This window comes from Pelodiscus sinensis, chromosome 5, assembly GCF_052426305.1.
Source record: "Pelodiscus sinensis isolate ZL-2025 chromosome 5, ASM5242630v1, whole genome shotgun sequence".
NCBI classification, from domain to species: domain Eukaryota; kingdom Metazoa; phylum Chordata; order Testudines; family Trionychidae; genus Pelodiscus; species Pelodiscus sinensis.
In genome coordinates, this window is record NC_143056.1 from 92,935,673 (window position 1) to 92,955,009 (window position 19,337).

General features: G+C 45.1%; 1 long non-coding RNA gene across 1 annotated transcript; it reads right to left on the reverse strand.

Annotated features, from left to right (window-relative positions):
• Nucleotides 1-1,944: 1,944 nt before the first annotated feature.
• LOC149524348 (uncharacterized) lies at nucleotides 1,945-17,410 on the reverse strand. The gene is made up of 3 exons (XR_016349568.1): nucleotides 17,277-17,410; nucleotides 7,968-8,054; nucleotides 1,945-2,414 (listed from the first exon to the last, which is right to left on the reverse strand). It is a non-coding gene; the product is annotated as an uncharacterized LOC149524348 (long non-coding RNA).
• Nucleotides 17,411-19,337: the final 1,927 nt, after the last annotated feature.

Here is a 19,337-nt window from a genome sequence, read left to right on the forward strand (position 1 = left end):
CATTTCAAAATAGCATTTTGCTGTTACATCCACGCTGATTGGATGCTGAATCGCATTTACGGCCAGCTGAAACCACTTCTGGCAGGACAACAGGTCAGGAGTTACTTTGTGTGGCTGCTGCCTGAGGCAATCTGAGGCCTGTGCTTAAAGGGACCCCCCTGGACAGCCAGTTCTCAGGTTTCCCTGCTGGCTTGCCTACCTTGCTGAAGGACAGCAAAGCATTTTCTTCTCTGTGTGCCCTGGTTCCCCTCACTTGGGGCACCACAGCACTCTGCAGCATGGAGCCAGAGCTGCCCCTGGGCACCCTCGTGCATCTTTTGGATGTGTTGCTGCAAGCCTGGCAGCAGTTTCTAAAGGCTGTCTTGCAGCATCTGCTGCAGCCCAACCCCCACGCCCTTATCCAGACCCTCCTGGGGTACGTGGAGGAGCAGCTGCGGCTCTTGGACACTAGCGTGTCCGCCTCAGCTGGCGTCTGGACACCAGCAGCAACTGGTGGGACCGCATCATCCTGGAGCGCTGGCAACACTAACAATGGACCCAGAACTTTAGGATGAAGAAGGACACCTTCATGGAGCTCTGTGAGAGCCACTCATCCTGCTCTGCAGCAATGGGACACGCACATGAGGCCCGCCATTGCCCTCTGGAAGCTCTCCATGCTGGATAGCTACCGATCTGTGGGGAACCAGTTTGGTGTGGGGAGATCCACTGTCGGAGCAGTGGTCATGCAGGTATGGCAATCTCCAGCCACTGTGCCAGGAGGGGGGTTGCAAGGAGGGGATGGGCTGCCGTAGGGAAAAGGGGGGAGGTGGTGAAAGTCCCCTCCCTGGGAGGGTTTGTTCTGCCCCGCCCATACTAAGGACTGCCCGTGGTGGCCAGGATTGCAGAGGGGGTTGCCCCTGGGGAGTAGGTGAGTGGGGCAGTGGTGGGGAAGGAGCACTCTCAGCCACCCTGGCACCCCAGTGACTATTGGTGGGTTTGTGTGTGCCTCTGCAGGTGGTCAAGGCCCTCAACAGAATGCTGCTCCGCAGAGTCATCCTCCTCATTGATGTGGACATGGTGATCGATGGTTTTGGTGGCCTGGGCTTCCCCAACCGGGGGGGGGGGGGGGCAATCGACGGGACGCACATCCCCATCCGTGCCCTGGACCATCAGACGTCCCTGTACATAAACCGGAAGGGATACTTCTCCATCATCCTGCAGGCTGTGTCTGACCACCGGGGCCACTTCATGGACGTTAACGTGGGCTGGTCCAGCAAAGCACATGACGTGCAGGTTTACCATAACTCCTCTGTGTGCCAGAGGCTGCATGCCGGGACTTCCTTCCCCGACCTCACATCAGGGTTGGGGACATGGATATGCCTGTGTGCCTGGTTGGGGATGCGGCCTGTCCCCTACAACTCTGGCTCATGAAGCCCTACACAGGACACCTCAACCCCTCCCGACAGGCCTTTAATGCCAAGCTCGGCAGGGCCTGCATTGTGGTGCAAGGTGCCTTCAGTCGGCTGAAGGCCCGTTTTAGAAGCCTCCTCACCTGCCTGGACCTCTCCGAGCGGAGTATTCCGTATGTGGTGGCAGCGTGCTATGTGCTGCACAATTTGTGAGAGAGGAAGGGGGAGGCTTACTTGCCAAGCTGGATGGCAGAGGCCGACCACTTGGCCAACCAGTACATGAAGCCCCGCACGACTGCCAGCCAGCAGGTCCATCTGTGGGCTGTCCGTATTCGGGAGGTCCTGTGGGAGAGTTTCCACCCAGAGGAGGACTAAAGTCTCTCTGGTGTGCCCCACTGGGGGCTTGTGCCTCCTTCCACCCTCACGTCCTTCCACTTACCGCTCCCTAACCCTTCTTGATGTAAAATAAAGACACATGTGTTGAAGAAAACAAACTCTCTTTATTGAATAAAACTGGGATGGGACGGGAATGAGGGCGGGAGAGGGGAGGCGAGAGAGTGGGAGGAGGAGGGGTAAACTTGGGAGGAGGGAACTGGAAGGGGGAGGCATAGAGGAGGAAGGGAGAGGAGAAGCTCAGGGTTGGGGGTCTTGCTGGCCCACCTGTCTCCCAGCACTGCGGGTGTGGGAGCCTCAGCATCCCCCGGGAGTGCGGGGGAGAGGGTGGGGAGGAAGGAGCGGGAGGAGGAGTGGTAGCTGGGGAGGCAGCAGCGGCTGGAGCAGCAGGAGGCAGCAATCTCTGCGCCAGGGTCTGCAGGTGGTCAGAGATGGCACGGCCCTGGGCAAGCATCTCTCCCACCAGAGCTGCAGGTCTTCTTGTACCCAGTAGTTCAGGTTGCGGTGCTGGCCTTGCAGGATTCCCCAGGTGCTGCCGCTGGTACTCCTCCTGGTTACGGGTCAGCCTGCTGGCCCGGATGCGGGAGGATGTCCTGGGTGGGGTGGTGCGCCCTGCACTCACAGCTGATGTGGCTGTGGAGAAAATGAGCAGTGGTCAGTTATCCCTGGGGACACAGTGGGTGAAGCCCAGCCCCCCTCTGCAAGGCGAGGACGGCAGGTCTGTACACCGTTGGAGCCTATGTGCTTGCACACAGGCCATATTCAGCATGTCCTGTTATCCCCGGGAGTGGGAGCTGGCCCGGGACTGCATCCATGCCTCTGTGCTGTATATAGTGTGGGGGCGGGGAGGGGGGAGATGTGCCCTGCCTCTGTGTAGAGGGGGCTTCTGGAGGGAGGGCATCGTGCAGTGTCCCACCCCGAAGTCAGGAGCATGTCATGTTTCTTCATACATACACGCATGTGGGTAACAGGCCAAGGTCCCTGTGTGGCAGCCAGCTGGGGCCACGTGCCCACGGGTGGCACAGCATATGCACAGGTTGTTGCTTGATCCGTGGTCAGCAAGGGCCATGCATGTGGTCCCTGGTGTCCCTCTCCCCCCGCATAAGGGGACAGTGATGGTATTCACATTTCATTGCCTCCCCAGCCTCGGACGACACCGGGGCGGCCACCCCGTTCACCCTGCCCAATATCCGCCCCTGCATTTAATTTGTAAGTAGAGGTGAGTGAAGTCCCATTAGGGGCTACATTTCCAGAAACTATTTTGTGAGCATTTTAACTTCATATTTATCTGTTAGACACATAATACGTTAATTGTGAAAATTTGTTTGAAATCCATACAGTGTTGCTTCCTAGTGATAAGTCAGATGGTTGCATGGCGTTGTCTGTGATCCTTGACTATAGAAGAGCCTGTAGCACATGATGCACAAATGCTCATGTGCAGATTTAAAACTCAATTCCTATGAATAATCGCCCAGGGGATATTAAAATTAGCTTCCTGTAAAACACTATGCTAATGAAAGTTGGTAGCTGTCATAGTCATAAATGGCAAACACACAAGGGGAGTAAATATGACCAGCAAACTCACGTGAACATTTTAAAAAACGAATTATTTATTTATATTTGGGTCAGGCTCAGCTCTCTAACTGTGACAGTCAATCTATATAAAATTCATAAAGAGCAAAAGAATTTAATACATTAGATACATGGAGCCAAATAAGTACAAAGGGCCAGGTTTTGTAAGGAACTCTTCTCCCATTTAGATGTTAAATAAGTGGGTAGACTTTTAAAAGAGCCTAGTGCATTGGGCACATGTATACTGTATACTGTACGGTTTCAAATCTGGCCCAAACAAGTGTATATTTTGTAAACTTCTACAAGTGCATAGGCAAAGGTGTTCACATTTTAAATGTGCCAGTGTGGAGAGAAATTCATAGGAGAGTCAAATTTAGGTCTAAAATAGTTTCTTCCATTTTGATTTTGAAAAATGCAGTGTTGTAATTTGAAGATCAGATTTGCACCTTGCATGAATGGCATTTATTTCTGTGGCATAAGTCCAGTTCGGAAAGTTCAACTTTCACTAACATCAATGAATGACCCTTTTAAAGACAGGGTTAAATTTGATTTTTATGAAACTTTATGCTTAGATTGGTGACTTTTCTTGGTAGTAACCACTCCCTTTCTGTACTACTGTTTCTAGCTTAAGCAATTGAAAATACAGGCAGTCCCCGGGTTACATGGATCCAACTTACATCGGATCCCTACTTACAAACGAGGTGAGGCAACCCCGCACTAGCAGCTTCCCCCCACCAGACCAGGGAGACGCGAAGCTAGCGCCCTCCTCCCCAGCAGATGAGGGAGACACAGAGCGGCTTTTCTCAGCAGACACCTCAGTTTGAGAATAAAGGACTGAGGGAAGTGAGGTGTGGGAGAATAAAACTGAGCTCTGGAGAAATGTTTGGCTAGAGTTTCCCCTACAATATGTACCAGCTCCGACTTACATACAAATTCAACTTAAGAACAAACCTACAGTCCCTATCTTGTACGTAACCCGGGGACTGCCTGTAGCTATAGAATCTACTGCAGGAGCAAGATTGTCCATGTCAGTCTAGAAGATGTTTCCTGGCATTGGCTCAACTGAAGCATAACAAACTGGCAAGGAGTTTCCAATATATAGTGCTCATTGATATTTTCTTAACCTGTTGTATACTGGCAACCGTACAATGTTACTATCTTTGATATTGATGGAGCTTTTTGCTATAGTAAGTTTTACTGAAGCATATGGCATCTGCTATTTCATTTGATGGTTCAGCTTCTCAGAAGAGACTTCTATACCTGGTATGAATGGCTTGGATTTTTTTCCAGGTAAAGCCTAAGATTTCTATGAATTTTATATAGCACAGTTACCAATCCAAAATAAATTAGCGAGACTGTCCAGGGTCTGCCACCAGAGTGCACATACAATACTTTTTTCTTGAATAGAATAGTGTCTTGTCTAATTGTTCTTGTTTTCTTACCAGAGCTTGTTTGCTCTCTACTGTACAGCCTGTATCTCTCATAGCTTGTAAAAGTGTTCCCTGAAGGCTCATATTTTACAAACACTGCATACTTTCTCACCACAGCAGGTACAATTTGAGGATGCGTGTAACTCTTCTCTGAACTGTTGAACATGGGTCATCTTTAAGATCATATACAGGTAGGAAATATATTCCATGTCTGGATCTCTCTCTCTCTCTCTCTCGTCATATACTGTACCCTCTTTAGGACAGGGTCCAACTTGTCTTGTGTTCCTACAGCATCTAGCATGATGGAATCCTACTCTGACTAGGACTCCTTTGGGCTTTGGTTTCACAATCGCAAAGGGATGGGAACTGGTGAATCTTGGTCCTTCCACCCTCTGCTTGGCATCTGTGAGCAGGACTGATGCAATTACCTGTAACATTTCTTTCTTTTCTTTGAAGTAGGGAGTCAAACCCTATCCCACATGGACTAGAAGTTATTTGAATGATCCCATTGAAGTCAATAGTGTTCTGTAGTATCCTTGCTTTAGTGATGTCTTTCTTAGAGATGTGTTTGGAACACTTCAGAGTTGTGCATCTTGAGGGTGTTAGTGATACTTTCTTCTTGGTTTTGTCCTTCATTTCTTGGTTGCTCTTCAGCATGACTTGGCACATGTTGCCACTTAGACATGGGGAATACATAAACACACTTTACCACGTGCTTCATATACAGTGTATTTGTGAAAAATAGAGTTAAGTGAACACTGCAAAAATGTTCTACATCTTTGAATCCTTAAACAAATTCTCTGTGCCTGCATTTGTGCACTTTTAGCACCAATTTCTGATTATTTATTAGCTAGGATGCATGGAAAACCAAACTGTAAGCTAATGTAGCAGAAAACTCATGGACAATGAACTGTGAATTTTTAAACATGTGTTTGTTCTGGAAGTCAAATTAAGGATACACTACTCTAAATAAGGAAACAAATCAATGTGGCATGTCACACGCACAAATCCCCAAACCATTTTGAAATTGGATATTTCCAAAATAAGATGTCAGACTCTTGGGGTGTAATTTGTCTTTGTGTTGAATGAGTCAGGTTGATGTATAAAGGAGAGAGATGTTACTAAAATACAAATTCTCCTCACAATAGGTGTGTGAGGTTCTGATCTTTGTTTGGTCTCAAACAGCTTGTCACATCATTAAAAAAGCTTAGGTTCATGGAATTACATAGCCACATTTCATCCCAATTCCCTGACGCAACCATAGCCTGCAACACCTAAGCATAAATAATGTGCCTAGCCACCCAAGATTGGCTCTATCTGAGCATAGATGACTAGTCATAGATGACTCTGCCAGCCACACTATTGTTTTATTGTGCTAGTTCTAGCATCTTTACCTGGCTTTGGAGTGTAGTGTAGACCTAACCCACCTGGGGGGTGGGTGTCATGATTTCAACCATATACTCTAGTATCAATATTCACAGGGTTCTGTAGGTTTTAGGGTCATTTGTTGGTTTTATTTGTTGTACGGGAGCCTGCCATTATTGAAACTCTGTTTCACAGAAGCCTTCATGCTGATCCTTGCCATTGCCAAATTCTAAATGTCATACTATAAAAGGTGCTTGTAAGATGCTGATACGGAGGATCTTCTAGACCCCTGGTCTGCACTGACATCAACTCAGACGCCAGCTTGAAGCTCTATTTTTTTTCACCTTTTTAAAGAGAAAATCCACCTCAGAGCACAGAAGTGGCATGTCTTTTTATGGATACATAATTACAAAATTAATCCTGCCTTCAGAACTAAAAGGCTGTGTCTACACTGGCCTCCCTTTTGGAAAAGGGATGCTAATGTAGACTTTGGAATAGGCAAATCTGCGGGGGATTTAAATATCCCCCGCAGCATTTGCATTAACATGGCTGCCGCTTTTTTCCGGCTTGGAGATAAGCCAGAGAAAAGTGCCAGTCTAGACGTGATTCTCCGGAAAATAAAGCCTTTTCTGGAGGATCTCTTATTCCTACTTTCAAGGAATAAGAGATCCTCCGGAAAAGGCTTTATTTTCCGGAGAATCACATCTAGACTGGCGCTTTTCTCCGGCTTATCTCCAAGCCGGAAAAAAGCGGCAGCCATGTTAATGCAAATGCCGCGGGGGATATTTAAATCCCCCGCGGATTTGCCTATTCCAAAGTCTACATTAGAATCCCTTTTCCGGAAAGGGGTGCCAATGTAGGCACAGCCAAAGAGAATAACAGGGTTTTTTCAGTGCTTGTAGAAATCCTTTAAAAAAATGCGTTCCTCGGTCTGTGAGCATGTTTTTAAGGATCTTTGTAAGAGAGGGTATTTTGAAAGAGAAGGGCTTGTATGCTTCTCAAGAGCTGAAGTAGCTGGCTGTGTTTAACATCTTAGCACAGCAGGAGAGAGTATATACAACAGAAGTTAGGTATGCCTCTTAGGAGGTAGCTAGCACAATGGCTTCAGGATTCTGAAAAAGAGAAGCTTAAAAGGGCAGTGAGGAAATGAATAAACACACAAAAGACAAGCTTGTGAGACAATACATACACAAGGGTATGACACAAGTGTGAAAACCCACATCCAACACTGAGGTGAGGTGTGTATCTTGATCACGGCTACCAAGGCCGAAAGATGACTTGAAAAACTTTAGCATATACCCCTCATTGTAAGCATATGACCTCCATACTGCATACTTAATAACTTTTTCATTTATTGAGGGGAGGAGGTTGCACCACCTACAGTTAATGTTGCCTTGTTTCTAGTTGCTTTGCAAAACTCTAACCATTTGCGCTGAAATCTTCATGCTGGAGTTTGCCTCTAGTAGAACTTCATGTTGAGAAGCATGAAGAAAAATAGCTTGAGTATTTCGAAGGATGAGATTGTGGAGGGCATTGTTTTGCTCATGGTAAAAACAAAACACACAGCTCTTTCGTTGTTGAAAAGCTCGTCTTCCCTTATTCTTTGGAGAAGGGATTCTGAATTTGGCAGAGGTGTTGCCCTCATGTCAGGGAAGTGCCTCTTGGTATGCCGGAGGGAAAACTGCCCAAATTTGGCAAAGCTATAAGCCTTTAAAAAAATCCACAGGGATGAGAAGGAGTCAGGGAATGGGAGGAAGACAAGGATTATTTTACAAGGAGATGGAAGATGAAGACTGGCATTTCTCATCAATTGACTTACAGGCTCTGGCCCCATCTGTACACATCAGGAAGACATCTTCAATACTGATTCACTCTTCTTAGCCAGCCGAAGCAACTTATTTCTTTTCTAGAAGTTAAACATCAATAGTGATGCATTGTTACTAATGAAGCTTTTCATGATGATCGGTTATTATACTTTTCTTTGTCCACTTGCTGAATTTTGAGATCCTTTTATACACGGGATGCTCAAAATATCGTAATTTACATTCTTGTTAGCTTTTATGTTAGAAAGATTTAAGCTCACGAAGATGACTCATAAAGTCTCTGCTGACTGTTAGTGTGGCAGGATCCCAGTGTGTCAGAGAACACACTGAGTCATAAAACCATAAAAGTCTACATAGACTCTGAATGAGTTTCATAATTTCATTTTTATTTTAACATTTTATACCGCTCTCATGTTTTAAAAGACTGCATACTGTGCCATTCTGACATTATATGGAACAAACCCTATGGAAATTTCCTAATGCCGTACAGTTAATCCTAATATTGTATGGGTAAACATAATACCTTTATGGTGCATTATATTAAAATGCAATTTTGTATGTTGTTCCATTTATATTCTCTAGTAAGAGGGAGATGGTAATGTACTTCCTCCATGTTCAAGCACTTTGTATCTAAATGCAGGCCTCCATATACTGACTTCCGCATGATATTGTAAAGCATGTAATACATGACACATTTTTTGTACAAGCATAACCAAGCCATCTGTTGATCATATACTAATATAAAAACCATTAACCATAACTGTTCTCCCTCTTTGTGTGTGTGTGTGTGTGTGTGTTTACAAAATGTGGGAATTAGTTGTCTAGCAAGGTGTACGTAACTTCTGTATTGAAATCAGACAAGAGTCACTTCTCCAGTATTGAGAAGACAATGACCATTTTGGTTTGACTTTCAGAATTACTTCAGTTAAGAAAGAAGACTGTTTGGAGAGCAAACAGACCTTTTATATGACAAAAGTGTGAGATTCTTTTGGATCAGAATTCTACTAAAACCTAAAAGAATAATCCAGAAAATGGGCTAAGTTAATGTTCTTGTAGCTGGCACTTGAAACAAAGTACCCTGCTGCTTAAACATTACTAAATTTCATATTCACAAGTTGAAGATCTTCCTAAAGCCAACCATGAAGGAGTGAGTCAATTAAAGTATAACAGCAGCTGATATTTGAATCTAGCGAATTCCCTAAAGTGCACCTTCCTCCTCATGTAAAACTACAGAATATTCAATTCTGAATTGACCAAGCAGTAAGAACAGCTCAACTTAAACAGCACTCAACACAGGCTTCACCTCTGTCCAGCGGCTCCTCTAGAAGAAAAATGTAGCTGATAGCTAAGGTGGAAAACCACAGTGTAGCATCAAGAAAATGCAGCTTTCCAGTTCAGTGCTCTTCCTGTAATTTGGTGTCATAAGGACTTGAGCATCTATGACTTGATGTCATAGGACTATGAGACATGTTTGGTAAAAGCACTGCCTAGGAGTTAGACTTAAATTTTATTGTTGCGACTTTCATGGGCATTGAATTGCTGTTGTACGTTAAGATCATATCAACTTTTCCTGTTAAATGCCAGATAGTTTAAATTATATTTCTAGAAAGGAGACCTAAGCCAGCACAAGTAAACAGTAAGAAATAGTGAATTTAACTTGAATTCAGGATCTAAATATTCTCTAAGTTGTTGGGCTCAATGCTATGTCTTGAATGACATTTAAAATGTGAAGTGTAGTTGACCCAAAAGACATTACAGACTGAGTGGGAGAGGTAACATCTATTGGGGTAAGACCATTTGGTGGAAAATAAACTTCCGAGAGTAATGAGTTCTTCCCATATGGGAAAGGCATTCCAAGCATCACTGCTTATGTAAACAATCTGTGTTCTACCTTGCATTTAGCTGTGATGCTGTGAGTTAAGCCATATCTCCTCTCACCTGCCAAAAGTATTGCCTCGCCCACCTTGTTGCTCTATTTAAAATTATTTCTTTGATTTCCTATGACTTAGCTAAGGTCACATTTTACTGATTTTTATAAACCATTCAGGCTCCTAATGATAAACTAAATAGGATTTAATTACCCATCATTAAATTTTATATGGGCCAAGTTTTCATTTATCTAGTATATGTCAAGATAGGATTTTCAACTGACTTCTTTTGGGTGGAGAAAATAATGCACAGTGGGTTGGTGGGGTTTTTTTTTGGGGGGGGGGGGGGAGATCATGTGGTTGTAATTTCTGTCTGTTGCTTTTGCTGTTTTAAAGCAAAACAGCCAGAATCTATGGTGCTAACAGGGACTGGACAGTATGAACGGTAGAATATGTATAATTTTCTGTACCTAGCAATGCAGGTTATGTTTTTTGGGCTTGCTTTGTGGGATGGAGCAAGGAGTAGTTCTGCAGTATTTGGGGTTATGAGGGTTGATCAATACAAAACTACAAGGCTGGCAATGTAATAAAGCTCAGTTGCATGGGAAATAAGGCTGTTTTCAGGAAACTGGTGGACAAATCAGAGGATGTTCAAACAGACCTTTTGTCTGATTCAGTAAAGAGAGAGGATCTTTGGTCCTCAGGTGGCTTCAGCCCTTGCAGAAGTGATGGAAAGACTTTTGATATACCAGATTCCCCATGTTGGAATATGGGTGATTGCTGGTCTGTTTAGTGAGAATTCAAATCCTTTTGACTTCTCTATGGTGTTTTTGCCCTAAGAATTTTTGCCAGCAGCTGAAAGTATCTTCCAAAGCACGGCTGGATTTATGGGGCCCTATGCAGTACTGTTAAACTGGTGCCCCATGCCTAATGGCATCTGAGGGAAAGGCAATTTTTTAGATTTGTGATTTTATAATATTTGGCAACATACTAATGAAATATTTTTAAAGTACATTTTAAAATAATTCCTGTCAACTAGCACAGTTAATTCAGAAACTGACAGTATATTCCTGGGGTTGGCAAATGCCTCTTGAATGATTCTTTCACAGGTTCAGTGTTCTGCTAATAGGCTGGGCAGGCTTTTTGGCTTTTAAGTTGACTAGATCTTTTCTGAAGGAAGCAGAGCCACATAAAAGGGATAGGAAGAGGCAGGTGCATGGACATTATGACCCAGTGGTGCCCCAGATTTTCAAGTGCCCTACACGTTCTGTGTCTGGGTAAGGACAGCCTTGTTCCAAAGCCTACTGGAATGTCACTGTATTATAGCTGGAGCTTTTCAGCTTTAAAGCCCTAATCAAAAGGCAGTGGAACATAGGTCTCTTTCACAGATAGGTGATACCTGGAGGCCTTAAATCTAACTGGGCTCTCTTGAAGCAGACCATGGAGGTGGAATTTTAGGTGCAGTTACCACAGACTGAGACAGTCTTATCTTACAGATCTGTCCTCATCAATACAGGTCTCACTCTTAAGGATATAATCTGTTAAAAGCTCCCCAGAGTCATACGGAAGAGACTATTGTGGGGTAACTAGTCATATTTAATTGACTTTTTATTGCATATTTAACTGTGACAGTCCCTAGGAGCTAGTAAAGAACTGTAATGTAACTAAAATAGCAGAAGTAACACCCCTGAGATGGTTTTGAGATCATTAAGATCTGGCTTGGTATAGCTCTTCTCTGTAGACAGATATATTTAGGGGGAGTTAGAATAAAATTATTTGGTGATTAAATGATGAAACAGCTCTTTCCCTCAACTTTAAATATTTTACAGATCAAATCACCACTTCAGTGAACTTGGGATTTTTGTTTTCATCGTATTTAAATAAGCATCCAATTTTGTATTTGGGTAAACTTTAAATTCAGAAAGGCACATACCAAGGAACTAAAATTTAAACTGAATTAAGATAATCATAACTAGCTTATCAGCATGGATATTACTTTTTCTGGGAAGTGAGCTTCATCATGCTGCTGTACTTCAGTTCATGATTGATTACAAATGTGGTTTATAAATATAATACATGACTCAAAAATTGTCCAGTGACTAACCGGTTTTTCTAAAACATAATTATCCTCTTCAGACTTCAAAAAATCCTCTGAGGAGTTTTCAAAGTGAATGTATGCTCTACGCAGAGATATAACAATCCTGGGATTTTTTGTGTATTTTGGTAACAGTACACCTGTGAATAGTCTCACTGAGGTCAGTTGCTCGGAACTAACTGTATGCATATTTTTGCTGATCGTATTGTGTTAGCAAACATTGAGCACCTTTTCAGTTTTATAGAAAAGCATAGATATAATAATCTTGCATGTTATCAGGCATCATTGAAATTCACTGCAACCTAATAATGCAGGTTTATTTATTTGAAAAATCAAATGCTATGATTCATGAAATGTGTTAATGTAAAAAGACATTGAAATTCAACTAACTGCAATAAACAGAGGAAATGGGCAGTAAAACACATTGCCATATAGGAATTCTATATATTCCTGCTGAATATTAAAAGAAAACTAGTATTTCTGGCTTATTGTGGATCAGTTTTCACCACTACCCTTATGATCCATTTTTTACTTCTCATTTCAGTTAACCTGAAATAAGCTACGCAACTTGAGCTACATCAATTCCGTTGTTTGTCAGAATAGCTTATTTTGGCTTTTGGCACTGTCTATGCATCAGGAAGTCCGAGAAAGAGCACTCTTCCTCTGACTTTTCTTACTCCTCATAAAATTAGGGTTACAGGAGTTGGAGTAAGAAGTCCTCCAGCTTGACTCAGTGTGTAGACGTGGACTATGTTATTTTGGAATAACTGCTGTGTAGATGTACCCTAAGAGAGCAGTGGTACTAAAACAGAACATTGCATCTGCAATACAGTCAATGATTAAATTGCTTGAAGGTTTGCCCTTCCTTAATGAATTAAAAAGGAAGCATCAGACCTACCAACACTTTTCAGATGCCCTGAGATCTATCGAGATCTTTGGTATTGGTTGGTGCGCAATGAGGCGTTCTCCACAGGTCCTGTGCTTTCATAGAAGCACTGGTTACTAAATATGACTTACCCAGGATATCCTTTATACAGTGCAGTAATGTTTTTCAGAGGCCCCACTGAAAGCAGGGCTCCTCTTTATGTATAAGGCAAATGAGCATCCCTGCACTTTTGGTTGTTAAACTCCGGGTCAAAGGATGTATCATCTCAATTTTACAGATAAGAAACTCTCTTGTACATAGAGCTATCCTGTCCATAGGACCAATTGGGGTGGCTGCTCCAAGTTCCACACTTTGGGGGGCCCCTTGGTGGCAGCCCAATCATCCTATGGATGGTGGGAACTTAGGGGATTGGTGTGGGGTGGCAGCTGGGCTAGGCCCCCCACAATAACCATGTGGGCAGAGGTAGCCGGAACAGTCCGGCAGTCTGCTCTGCTCCACTCCATTTCATCCCACCGTGCTGCCCCCTCCTAGCCTGCTGTGCTCAACTTTGCAGCGGCAGCAAGAAGCAGAGCTCCCCAAACCCAGAGTGCTCCACTTCCCGTCGCTGCGGAGAAAGAGGGGTGCAGCGGGCCGGGAGGGTAGTGTAGAGCAGACTGCCAGGCCACTCCAGTTCCTGTTTCCTGCATGGTGAAGCGGGGAGGACAACCTCTGCTACTACAGCACCAGGCTCCCCCAGTAATCCCCCAGGCCGTATTGCTTGGGGGAGGGAGGAAAAGCGGCAGGTGCAGGGCCTGCGGCAGGGGGTTGCCCCGATCCCTGCACCTGTTGATCTGGGGTGGGGGGAAGTTGCCCCAGGACCCACACCCCTGTTGGGACAGTCCTATATGTACATCGGGTCAAGTGACTTGCCCAAGATCTGAGGAAGTCTGTGGTAGAATTAGGAAGAGAGGCTGCCTTTCCTGTAACTAGCAGGAAGTTCTGTGGCCTACTATCTTACCTAAGACACAATACTGTATGGTCCCATCACACACTTGATTTGTGCATGAGTAGGTGTGAGAAATGAATACGAGAGGAATCTGAAAGCTGGCACTGAGTAGCTACTGTAAATTAAGCAGGGAACTCTGTGATAAAGAAATGTCATCTCCTTCAGGTACCTGATGGGATGTTCTACTTAATCCCTTAGAAGCTCCTCATTAAGCCTTTGCCTTCTGAAATTTCTTGTGAAAGCAAATTCAAGGCTTGTGTATGCATAGGCTCTAATTTCTTTTAAGCTTCTTCTACTTTTCTGTCTCTTGCATTAAGATGTAAATGCAAAGCAAAATTCAGTTGTCAAATGTGAAGCTCTTAGAATTAATGAGTGGTTAAGCTGAATTGCTGAACTTCAGATTGCAAGAGCTGTTACATTTTGTCAATTTACCATACTTATATAATGACTTAAAGATTGATACAGTAAAAATGATTTCCCTAAAGTTAAAATGCACAGAGGTGTTGAATTTTATTGTCATTAGCATGCTGCACTCTGGTTTACTTAAATATGCCACACTGTGTATATTATCTCCAAAGGACTCCAATTGGGATCTACATGTTGAACAATCCAACGTTAGGAAAATTGGGTCTGGGGTTTTGACCTTGTCTAACATACCTCCACTAACTGTTTGTTGATCTGTCATTTACTAAAAGTTGTCAGAAGTGTCATGCTCTTTTTCTTAATTTAGGCCAGATATCTGATTTGTTTACACTTATGGAATTCAGTAGAACTAGCTGGTATTTTTATGTTTGATAGCCATTCTCTTCTAAAAGTAAATACATAAACCTGTTCTCTAAAAACCTGTATATAAAAACCTGAATTCTGTCTTTTTAAAAGCTTTTGAACTGTTCTCTGGAATTGTTGCAAAAATCCTTCAGTGCTTGTGGTATTTGAGCTGTAGGTTTTTCCCACTGTCCTTTATTTCCCCATAATTTATTTATGATGATAACTATCGTGCAGGTGGGTGTGAGTGAGATGCCACAGGATTTGGATTAAAAAAATAGTATGAAGTGTTTTTTGCTTATTTTAGTGCAATACATTAACAAAACAAGTAAGAGAAAATGGTCTTTAGCTTTCAAATATTCAGGTGTACAAACATGACATTGACCCACATAAATTGTCTTTTATTCCTTGGCTGACTCAATACTTCGAATCACAGTGTGTGCCCAAGTCTGCATGTAGGCATGTGTATAAAGGATGAAGGAAATTTTGGACCAGTTTTCCCAGCTGCCAGCAAGTAAACAGAGAATAGCCCACAATATATGTGGGTTTTTAAGCCTGCTTTTCTTTGAGAAGTGCCTATATTACTTTGATTAAACTAAGTGCATATATTAGTATGATTAATCTAAGATAGAGAAGCTGTTGACACTCAAGAAGGCTGAGCTATTATATAATGCTGCGTCATGTCATTTTATCTTCTCTAAGTTGTGGAATCTTGTCTGTGGAAAATATTTTAATGAGTTACAGAATATTGATGAGCAGTATATCACAGCTGATGTAGTATGGTCATGACTGCATATCAATAAATATTGACATACATACTGACCTGTGGCTTGGACTACTTGGCCACAGAGTGGCATACAGAGGAGAAGAAAGTCTTTCCACTCACATGGTCAGATGTTGGGTACATACACGCAGGAGTAAGTAGGTGCTGCAAACTCACTATTTTCACACTAGCTATGATGGAAATAGTGGAAATGTTTTTCGGATGAGCCAGTGTGTGGGATGGTAGTACAGGCAGTCCCCGGGTTACGTACAAGATAGGGACCGTAGGTTTGTTCTTAAGTTGAATTTGTATGTAAGTTGGAACTGGCGTCCAGATTCAGCCGCTGTTGAAACTGACCAGCTGCGGCTGAATCGGACACGCCTGGGGCAGAGCAGCTGGAGTGCTGCTGGGTTGGTCTGGTAGCACCGACCCTTGTTGCGGCGGGACCAACCCTGCAGCACCCCAGCTGCTCAAGGGGATGCCTGGGGCAGAGCAGCTGGGGTGTTGCTGGGTTGGTCCCGCAGCGCCGCTCCTCGGTGCTACTGGGCCAACCCAGCACCACCCCAGCTGCTCTACCCCAGGTGTCCCCAAGTCAGCTGCTGCTGAAACTGACCAGTGGCTGACTACAGGAAGCCCGAGGCAGAGCTGCTCTGCCCCGGGCTTCCTGGAATCAGCAGCTGATCAGTTTCAACACTGGCTGAATCTGGACGCCTGGGACAGAGCAGCTGGGGTGCTGCCGGGTAGGTCCCCGCAGCGCCGCACCTCGGCGCTGTGGGACCAACCCGGCAGCCCCCCAGCTGCTCTACCCCAGGCGTCGGCGAGAAAAGCCTGGTCTGCTGGGGGGGGGGAGGGTACTAGCTCTGCGTCTCCCAGGTCTGCTGGGGGGAAGCGCCCCCCGTGCCGCCGGAGGCGGCGACTGTGCGGGAGGCACCCCGCACTAGCTGGGCCCCTCCCCCCCGTTCGTAATTAGAGGTCCGACTTAAGTCGGACTGACGTAACCCGGGGACTGCCTGTAATCGGTTATTGGTAAAGGCTATCAGCAATTAACTCCCTGAAGCAAAATAATTACTGAGGTGTTTCCTATATTGATGCATTCTTGGAGTGCCATATGCTCTACCATTGCTTGGAACTGTACACAGAGGCACAACTGAGTTCTATAACAAAGCCATACAAAAGTGTGTATTTTTAAATGAAAAAGAGTTTTAATTGGTGTCTGGACTCTCCAATCTGAAAAGGTTTAGCATTTGTTTAATTGGTCAAGTGTGTGCACATGTATAGAAAGTTGTAGTCTGGGTATCAGACTAAGTGCCAAGAATTCCTGAGTTCTCATCATGACTTTTCTATGACTGTGGAGAGGTTGCTTGACCTTTCTTCCTCATCTTCACATTAATAGGAGTGTTGTGAGCAAGACACAAGGCGCTGATTAGGCCTCAGTTGGAGTATTGTGTCCAGTTCTGGTCACCACATTTCAAGAAAGATGTTGAAAAATTGGAGAAGGTTCAGAGAAGAGCAACAAGAATGATTAAAGGTCTAGAAAACATGACCTATGAGGGAAGACTGAAAGAACTGACCTTGTTTAGTTTGGAAAAGAGAAGACTGAGAGGGGATATGATAGCAATTTTTAAGTACAGGCAGTCCCCGACTTACGTGGATCCGACTTACATCGGATCCCTAGATACGAACGGGGTGAGGCAACTCCCGCACATGCGCAGCAGCATTCCCGGGGCTCGCTCACCTGGGTCCTAGGATCCTCCTCCTCCTCGGGCCGGCTCCGACTGGGGTCCCGCAGAGCTGCCCGGCAGAGGAAAAGTGCCTCCCCACGCCCGCTGCCCCCTCCCCTGAGCAACAGGCTGCCGAACAGACAAAAGCAGCCTCTCTGCCCCTCCTCCCCTCTATACATGCAGGGCTCCCGGAGTGCAGCAGCGTCCCCGGGGCTCGCTCACCTGAGTCCTAGAATCCACCTCCTCCTCCTCTTCGGCCGGCTCCAACTGGCCTCTGCCTGCAGCAGCTGGCCACAGGGACAGGGATCCCGCAGAGCTGCCGGACAGAGGAAAAGTGCCTCCCCACGCCCGCTGCCCCCCCCCCCCCGCGGCCTCGCATCCTGCACGCCTCTCCCCTCCCCCCCGCCAGCAACAGGCTGCCCCCTCCCCTGAGCAACAGGCTGCCGAACAGCAGACAAAAGCAGCCTCTCCGCCCCTCCTCCCCCTATACATGCTGGGCTCCCTGGGCAAACAAAGACTCCACCAAAACAAACAAAGTGCTGGCCTCATTGTGTTAGCAAAAAAAGGACCCTCCTCCTAGAACCCTGGGTGGTGTGTGGAAATAAAGCTATTAGCTCAAAGCATGGTGCAGAGCTGTTTGGTATTTGATGAGTTACTCCTTTAGTCCTGAGTTTGTCACAGGGACAGAAATAGATGTGAAATCTTCTGAACAGGGGAACAGACAGCAAAACAAACATTAGAGGGGAGTTAACCTTTCCCTATGCTATCCAAAACTAAAAAAAATGTTTGGCTAGAGTTTCCCCTACAATATGTACCAGTTCCGACTTACATACAAATTCAACTTAAGAACAAACCTACAGTCCCTATCTTGTACGTAACCCGGGGACTGCCTGTACTTAAAAGGGTGTTACAAGGAGGAGGGAGAAAAATTGTTCTCCTTAGCCTCTGATGATAGATAAGAAGCGAGGGGCTTAAATTGCAGCAGAGGAAGTTTAGGTTGGGCATTAGGAAAAACTTACCTGTTGTGGAGATTATGAAGCCTCCATCACTGGAAATATTTAAGAGCAGGTTAGATAAACACCTATCAGCAATGATGACGGTGCTTGGTCCTGCTGTGAGGGCCAGGGACTGGACTTGATGACCTCTTGAGGTCCCTTCCAGTTCTAGTGTTCTATGATTTAAGTATTTACCCACTTAAAATGAGTGCAGTATGCATGATGCTTGCAGATTATGGGTATTGTTGGAAAAACTGTGTTAAACTGAGTCTTTCAACACAATTTGTGCTAAATTCTCCTTAGATACCTAACGTAAGACTTAAAAGTGCACATAAGAACGGCCATACTGGGTCATAACAAAGGTTCATTTAGCCCAGTGTCCTGTCTACTAACTGTGGCCAATACAGGTGCCCGAGAGGGAATGAGCAGAACAGATAATCCATCCCTTGTTGCTCATTCCCAGCTTCTGGTCAAAAGAAGACACCACCCCTGCCAATCCCTGCTAATAGCCATAGCTTCCATGAATTTCTCTAGATCTTTTTTGAACCCTGATATAATCTTGGCCTTCACAACATCTTCTGGCAAGGAATTCCACAGGTTGAATGTGTATTGTATGAAGAAGTACTTCCTTTTATTTTGTTTTAAATGTTTCATTTGGTGACTCCTAGTTCTTGTGTAAAGGGAAAGAGTCATGATTTTGTATGTCTCCATCATAAGCCCTCTTACTTACATTCCTTGTCTTATTAAATATTTCCTCATATGGCAGCTGTTCCAGACCCTAATCAATTTTGTTGCCCTTTTCTGAACTTTTCTCCTCCTCTCCACCCCCGCCCCCGGGCTAAGGTATCTTTTTTGAGATGAGGCATCCACATCTGCACACAGTATTCAAGATGTGGGCATATCATGGATTTATGTAGAGGCAATAAGATTCTCCATCTTGTTCTCTTTCCCTTTTTTAATGATTTCCAATACAGGCAGTCCCCGAGTTATGCAGATCCGACCCTGGGAGACCAGCAGACCAGGGAGACGGGGAGGAAAGCCTCGGAGGACGCCGGCAGCGGGACAGCAGACCAGGGAGCCGGCAGCCGGCAGCAGACCAGGGAGACGGGGAGCAAAGCTGCAGAGCACGCGGGCAGCAGGACAGCTGCGGAGGACGCGGGCAGCTTTGCTCCGGACGCCTGTGGTACAGCAGCTGGGGTGCTGCTGGTTGGTCCCGTAGTGCCGCTCTGGGCGCTACTGGACCAACGCGACAGCACCCCAGCTGCTCTGCCCCAGGCGTCCTCATTCA